At 38.4% G+C, this 8,619-nt stretch overlaps 1 long non-coding RNA gene across 1 annotated transcript; it reads left to right on the top strand.

The window, feature by feature from the left end:
• Positions 1-585: 585 nt before the first annotated feature.
• LOC118348782 lies at positions 586-2,145 on the top strand. The gene is made up of 4 exons (XR_004801778.1): positions 586-1,251; positions 1,432-1,490; positions 1,795-1,927; positions 2,065-2,145. It is a non-coding gene; the product is annotated as an uncharacterized LOC118348782 (long non-coding RNA).
• The last annotated feature ends 6,474 nt before the right edge of the window (positions 2,146-8,619 follow it).

Here is an 8,619-nt window from a genome sequence, read left to right as displayed (position 1 = left end):
TCTCTTAATGCTTAATTTTTTTTAAAAAAATCAATGCCATCATTATCAAAACACACATCATATTTTAGAAAATATTTAAGAGTAGTATATCATATTTTGACACTTCTATTCCAGATTTACCCTTGTTTCAAAATTTTGTACATTTTGGACAATATATTTTTGAGTAAAAATGTTGTATTTACTGTTGTTTCGTTTTTACCAAATTTTATTATTTAAGGGTGATTTTATTTTAGAGCAAGTCTTTTTTCCATATTTTATACTAGAAAAAATCTTCTTCACACTCTACTGTGTGAAGAAACCCCAGCACACCTAACGTGCTGGGTTGAAAAAAAAAAAAAAAAAAATTCTTCACAGTGTGCTGCGGCTTCCGATTGTTCCCAGCAATTCTCTTTATACTAACCTATTTTTTTTCTATAATTTTTTTCACCGTGGGCCTACTAAAAGTTTTGTTGCCTACCCATTGAGCTGGCCATGACTTTGTCCCACACCGCCTAAACAAAACATAGGGAACGGTTTTAAACTTTTATATATGGTTTCAGCCGTCATTGGTATTTCCCGATTAGAGCGTGTGTACAGAGGCGTTGGGATAACATTAACAGCTGACCCGCCAATATTCCAAGCCGAGACTGAGTCAGATCTGGCTCTAGAGTCAGGTCTCGCTTCAGAGAGAACGTCAACGAGCGTCTCACGGAATTTCCGTTCTCGACGGTGGAAGAAGGATAACGGGCACAGCTGCACGTCTATGAACCCAACACATTTTATTTTTTTGTGGGTTGACATGGTATCAGCGCTTTTCTAAGAAAAGCTTCCGCAATTTTGCAACGTATTTTTCTCATTCTTGATGTTGATGGTGTTTCTGCAAGTTTAATGAAAAAGAACGGATCTTTTTTTATGATATTTGGTGTTTGTGATGTTTTATGGCCTCATGTGATTTCTGTGGTGATTGCCGCCGTTGTTAGCGCCGGAAATTGTGATCATCGCAAGGTAGAAGACGACTGCTGTTTGCCGAATATCCGTAAGAGGCTGTCCCTGCTCTAATCCAAGACTAGTTAAACATACTTGCCATGCTGACCCGCCAATATTCCAAGCCGAGACTGAGTCAGATCTGGCTCTAGAGTCAGGTCTCGCTTCAGAGAGAACGTCAACGAGCGTCTCACGGAATTTCCGTTCTCGACGGTGGAAGAAGGATAACGGGCACAGCTGCACGTCTATGAACCCAACACATTTTTTATTTTTTTGTGGGTTGACAAGGTATCAGCGCTTTCTCAGAAAAGCTTCCTCAATTTTCCAACGTATTTTTCTCATTCTTGATGTTGATGGTGTTTCTGCAATAAGTTTAATGAAAAAGAACGGATCTTTCTTTATGATATTTGGTGTTTGTGATGTTTTATGACCTCATGTGATTTCTGTGGTGATTGCCGCCGTTGTTAGCGCCAGAAATTGTGATCGGGAGCATCGCAAGGTAGAAGACGACTGCTTGCAGAATATCCGTAAGTGGCTGTCCCTGCTCTAATCCAAGACTAGTTAAACATACTTACCATGCTGACCCGCCAATATTCCAAGCCGAGACTGGGTCAGACCTGGCTCTCGAGTCAGGTCTCGCTTCAGAGAGAACGTCAACGAGCGTCTCACGGAACAAAGAAAACTTTCCGTTCTCGACGGTGGAAGAAGGATAACGGGCACAGCTCCACGTCTAAAAAGCCAACACATTTTTTTATCTTTTTTTATGATATTTGGTGTTTGTGATGTTTTATGGCCTCATGTAATTTCTGTGGTGATTGCCGCTGTTGTTAGCGCCGGAAATTGTCATCATCGCAAGGTAGAAGACGACTGCTGTTTGCGGAATATCCATAAGACTAGTTAAACATACTCTGGCCCATTTGCGGAACTTGATAAGCTTCTTGAGCGGTTGCGTGTCCCTTCCGAGGTATTTCTCTATCATTTCATTGTAAAAACCAAATTACTAGTTTTACTTATATATGTACAAAAAAATCCGATTATGAAAATATTTTGCTCAACTCTCTTGGCCTTTTTTGCTCTCAAATGAAATTTCCTTGATTGCAGTATGCAGCAAGGTTGACAGGAGGTTCATCCGATTCGATTGGAATTTAAGTTGTATCTATTTCTTCCTCTTACATATTTTCTTTGTACTTGGACTATACCTATTCTTCAAATAAAATCTTTTACTTATCGAAAAAATGTTTCGAACATCATTTACTTGGGATACACACGGTATGCACCTTATTTACAAATTAAATATCCATCTCTCTCTACAGATGTATGTATCTTGTTAATTGACTCCCTATAACATATTCATATAGTCACTACAAGGTTCAACAATTTTGCCAGCGATACATAATCGCTAGCAAAACACAACAAATCGCTGGCGTACATATATGCCAGCGATTTTTTAATCGCTGGAACTTCGCCGGTATTAACGCCCCACTTTAGATCTACTGCAACGGCCACCAAAACTCGCTGCCATATAAACATATCCCGGCGAATTTATTTTCGCTGCTGATCACAAATTAATCGCCGCTAATTCAAAATAGGATTCTGTCATTAAACGCTGCGATAGATTATTAGCAGCGTTTAATACTCGCCGCTAAAAATGCCAAATACCGCTGCCAAATATATTTGCCAGCCACTCCACAAAATCGCCGCAATAGAAAAAGCGACGTATTTGTTCATGATGCAGCGATTAAATATCGCTGCTATATCAATATAACGGCGAAAATTATATCGCCGCTATATTCTTCATGGTATATAGCAGCGAATATTATATCGCTGCCAAATAAGATTAGACGGCGATGTTTCACTCGCTGCGAATTTGTTTTCAAACAGGTAATTATATGGCGGCGATATATTAAATCGCCGGCATATAATTAAAGCCAGCGAGTTTCCAAGATCGCCGTAATGCACATTCTGCTACATAAAGGTATTTGCGGCGAATAAATAATCGTCGGTATTGCAATATAGTAGCGATTTGTGCATCGCTGGTTTAGGTGAATTTATGAGTATGTTTATAGCGGCGAGTGAAAAATCGCCGCAAAATGCGCTTAGTTCGCCGCTAAAACTCAATTCCTGTTTAAATTTCCTGAGCTTTATTTTCTTTCTAAGCCTGGTTTTTAGTTGTTCCTAAATGCACCATTCATAATCCAAACTCATTCATTCAAGTTGCTAATCAATATAACATGCAAAATAAATACATAAAGTTCCATCCAAGCCCATCAATAAAATCCAAACTCATATATATTACAATGGGGTGGTGTATTAATGTATTCTCATATACAAACTGAGCTTTTATCCTTAATAATAAATAAGCAGCAACAATCAGCCCGTTACATGGGCACCAGACACAGCACAACAGAAGACATTAGGAAACCTGGCCAAGGTCATAGCTCAAAGATATCCACCATAACTCCACCCATACAACCCAATATGGCCAACTTTAGCAAGCCCTCGTTTAAATGTGGGGTGCGGCTCCAGTCAGCTCATCATCAGCATAAATCTGGCCAGCCTTGTATTTTAAAGAGTCTTCATTAAGCCCACGTCGAGCAGTTCCTCTATTGTCCATCTGTACAAATGGTAAGAATATATAAAAAATCATGAGCATTACGCCTATCAATTTTTCAAAATAAGTAGTATGATGTTGGATAATCGCTGCTCGAGAAGCAGGTAGAAGATAGCTTTTATCAATATGTTCGACAAAATGAGTGGAGTATCCACTATCCACTCCAGACTTATGTTTGACACCTCAAAACATGTGGAGGATCAGGATTCCAGACTTGACCGAAAAAGGGGCTGGATTGGAGTATTTTTTTATAAGTGGGTTAGATTTACAATATCTAAGCAACACATCCAGTTTTGGACAGGGAAAGAAACCAGGAACAAAAAAACCTATATATCTATATATATATAGATATATAAAGTCTTTTATATATATATATATATATATGCTTTCGCCTTGATCTGCATACATATCTATATATCTATATAGATAGATATAATCACTCTCATTTCATTGTTACCCTGATCCTCTCCCTCCTTCTCCTTTCCAGCTTTCTCGTCCTTCAAATTCTTCCCTATATTTTAAACAACTTGAGTTTGATATCTCATTCTTGATTGAGAGATATGGGGGAAGAAGCTAAACAGGTGATATTTTTGTATTTTTCAAGTGTTTCTAATTCATTCCCATGCGTTTTGATTATTTTCGGGCTGCATTTAATTTGTTCTAATATTGGTTGATTGTTTTTTATTTGTATATGGTAGGAACAAGCTAAGGCAGAGGCTCAGCCATAGGAGAAGAAGATCAGAAAACAGAGGAGAAGAAGGATCAAGAGAAGCCATAGGAGAAGGAAGAGCCAAAACCACCATCTAATTTTTTTGTCTTGTACGTGGACTTGCATTGTGTTGGATGTGCCAAGAAGATTGAGACTTTATAATGGGAATTAGAGGTTCCTCTCTCTCTCTCTCTCTCTTTCTCCCCCCCAATTTTATTTGTATATTCAATCCTGTTTATGGATGGTATCAGGAGTGGAGGGGGTTGAGGTAGACATGGCTAAAAAGAAAAAAGTGACCATAAAGGGAATAGTGGAGCATAAAGGGAATAGTGGAGCCTCAAGCTGTGTGCATGAAAATCATGAAACTCCCAAAAAGAAGAACCAAAGTCCTATCCCCATTGCCAGCATCTGAGGGTGAACCCATCCCAGAAGTTGGAGCTTCTGGGGCCTAATGCAGTATCTTTACTTAGAACTGAAGAAAAAAGTAAAAAAATAAACAATGGAAGTTCACTTTTTTGCCAATATTCTTAACTCGCATCATGTATGTGGTTTTGTGCTCTAGGTTTCTGGATTAATAACAGTGGAACTCATTGTTATTAATGAGTTCCACTGTGAGGCCTGTGCTGAACAACTTAAGAGGAAGATACTCAAAATGAGAGGTACTATATATATACGTCGTTGATCATGAGGAGGGTATGAAGAGAATGATGTACTATTACGAGCCAGTCTATGTGATGGAACGAATCCCACCCCCTCAGCTCTTCAGCGATGAGAGTCCCAATGCATGTTGCATTTCATAATTAATTAGTAGTGTTATCATCATTAACCAAGATTTTGGCAAAAGTATATACTTCACTTGTAAAACTAAAATCAGGCACAACCCTTTCTAAAATATTACTCACCGTAGGGATCATATCTTCACTATATCCACCAGTCTAGAAAGTAGAAACAAACACTACTTTCTGCGCACCAACCCACAGGGACAAAAAGAAAATAATAACAGTAGAAGCTCAACATGGTGATCTACTTACTGCAACAACATTTACAAGTGATGTCTTTCCAGCATTCTGAAGGCCTATCAAAGATAGCTCCATTTCTTGCTTAAAAAAGAGGCTGCAATCACATGTAAAATAGAGTATGTCAATGAATTCTAAACAAATGGTCCATCAATGCCACTCAAAAATAACAAATTGAAAATTTTGAGGATTCCAAATATTCTTGTCAAAAGTAGTGAAGAGATTCAAGGGGCAATCAAATATACTCTGAAAGACAGATTTCTGCTTAGCTTAATGGCTAATGCACTAGATTTATAGGCTTCAAAGGGATACCTATGGGGTGGCTCGGGATGAGTTTAGGTATCATATACTTAAGTGCAGCGAAGTGTGCATAGGCCTCTAAATTGGTGGTTTCTTGGGGTTTTATAAACAGAGTTTGTCAGATATATGGAAAAGAAAAAACGATTAGGCTCTGGTAGCTGGGATAAAATATGGCATTGTAAAGGGTGAGAAACTTAGACATCATGGATGAGTATCTATCCCTACAACGAGGGTGAGGTTCACAAGCCATATCCTTAAAATAATGAGAAATGTTAGTAAGGTGAAGCTTCTGCATGATGTTCTGATATTTTTAACATAGAAGAGAAATATGGATGCTATGTTGCAAAACATGTAGGATGAACTGAAGACATAATCTTTTTTACATTTGTTACACTTCCAAACGACTAATAAAGCAAAGACTTGCATGATTAATTCGGACATGAGAGTTGAGCTGGGGAGGATGAGTTAGGTCCATGCCAGTCCCCAAAGGCAAAATTTTTCCATGGAAGGAAATACGGGGCACTAGTGCTTCTACTATGATTAGATGCAAAATGATTAATAATATATATCATTCTGTATATCTTTATATGATATTATAGATCATACCTGCTAGCTTATATATATATATATATATATATATATGAGCTGATATTGACCATGCATTCAATCAATCTGATAATTAAACCTAATATCTGCACATATACTGCTTTGGTAAATGCATTTGCTAGGGAAGGACTTTCTGCGAAAGCGGAAGAGATATTTGAGCAGCTGCAAGAGGCTGCTCAAATATGATAATTTGTCAAGGAAGAGGCCCAATGGCACCCCCTTCCTCTTAAAAATGAAAAATAGTAGAATATGCATTAATGTGAGAAATATTAAAGGGAAATTGCAACGCCTTACAAATTACGTCACAGTAACACTCCTACTTAGCAAACCATAACAAATTGTACATAAAATTATAGATTACCATGATTGCGTTTCCAATCAATGCATATTCTAATCCAATAATTCTCTATACACCCAAACCATAGCATCAATACACCACAATGTGGTCCAACCCTCAAAGCCTTTTAAGCTATACAGATTCCATTATGTTATTACACAAATGGTCAGCTCAATGAGAGAGAGAGAGAGAGAGAGCAGTGCAAAAGTAGTCATATTTACTAGAATTTCCAAAGCGACAAAGCTAGTTAAACTACATACATAAGTGTAGAGGATCAATGTCATTTTACACGGGAAAAAAATAAAACACAAGTTGTAAGTAAACTTTTACAGAGCAGGGAAAAGGTGTCGGAACTTACTCTCTCTCTCTAGCCTTAAGCTTCTCTTCCAACACAAGTAATTCCTTCTCCTTCATCTCAAGGAAGCTTCTCAGAATGTCAGCCTTCTGTGATTCAAATATATCAAAAAAAATAAAAGGAATTATGTATAAAACTATCAATGAATTATTCATCGGGTTTGGAAAACAAAGTTGCTAGAAATATATTTAACACTTCACTTGTACAAGTACATTTTATGGTGGATAACTCCAAATGATACTAACCTCATTGGGGCCATGAGAGATCCAAGAGATCCCCGGTGTAGACATAGATCCAAGATTTATATAAATATATATAATACTATATATATATTTATATATATATATAGCCCAGTGTCGTATAGAGTAAGTACAAAAACCACCCAAAGGCACAACACATCGACACCCTTGAGAAGCCCCTTTGTGCCCTTTTATAGAGTAAGTACAAAAACCTCATGCCTCCCCGGTGTCACAAAAAACCACCCAAAAAATGTGCCCTTTTATGAGAAGCCCCTTATGGGCGGGGGGAATCGTTACACTGAGTCTGTCGAACTGACTCAGTGAACGACGGGAAAGCCCTAAAGAAAGACTGCATCACTTTGTCATTTTCTATCTGATGCTCCCTCAGCTCCCGCATCTCTGTCCTCATTGCATCCAGCTGACTCTTGTAAGCTTCAGCATCCTTCTTATATTGCTCAGCATCCTTCTTATATTGTTCAGCATCTTTCTTGTGCTTTTCAGCCTCAGACATGTATTGTTGCATTTCAACTTTGTCACGTTGTCTACTTGACTCGGGGATGACCATTTCCCCAAGTCCCCGTGCATATCCAGGTCGATGGCCAAGAACCTCCCTAAAGACAGTCGCTGCTGCCTCATCACTACGTTGCTCTGGTCCTAGGCCATCCAACCTACCTTGCATCTCCTTCTGCACATTGAGAAAGCAGCGATTATTAACAAATAATCAGCTAGTGCTATATTAAGGCATGCACGACAGTATAGAAAGAAACATAGATCCCAACGGCTGTTTCTGCACTACTCACATAAGTACTTTCTGTAGCATCGGTGACAAATGCATTCTTTTTCTTCGACCAACGCGTCTCTTTGTAGAAGTCGACCAAATTCCCATTCTCATTGCGCTGTCATTTGTATGAACCATGTGACATTTGAACAACAAAGCTATGAGTAACCACCTTTAGTGATAGTAAAGTAATATTGTCACTAAAATCTCCAAGTAAAGTGCATTTTTACTATTCTATTTAAAATTAAAAGATTGTTTTCCCTTAGACATACCTTTTGCTCAAGTAATCGGACGAATGATTTTCGTCCTGATGTGTGATTAATGGCCTGCTTGTTTCGGTTCTCCCGATTTTGAGCTGAAATTTTCTGTCATACACAATAGGGAACAATTACTTATAATAGACAAACAGATTTTCCACCACAATATTTAGACATATTAAATATATACATATTATATGGTTGTATGTGAGAAAGACTATCTGTACCTTGAAGGCATCGCTGCCCCACCTTTCACACAACTTCACCCATACAATGGGGTCCACCAGACTAGTTCCATTAGCCAACGCTTCTGCGTGGCTTCCATAGGATTCATAAATCTTGTGCAAGTCATGGTGGAAGGAGTTGAAGCGCTTACGTAAGGCCTTTGTCACCGTCAATCGGTGGTTTTCGCGATCCCAGTCCAACACAAAGTCACTCTACATAAGGC

This window comes from Juglans regia, chromosome 6 (genome assembly GCF_001411555.2).
Source record: "Juglans regia cultivar Chandler chromosome 6, Walnut 2.0, whole genome shotgun sequence".
NCBI classification, from domain to species: Eukaryota; Viridiplantae; Streptophyta; class Magnoliopsida; order Fagales; family Juglandaceae; genus Juglans; species Juglans regia.
Note: the sequence above shows the minus strand (reverse complement) of the source record. Positions and strands in the feature narration are given on the sequence as shown.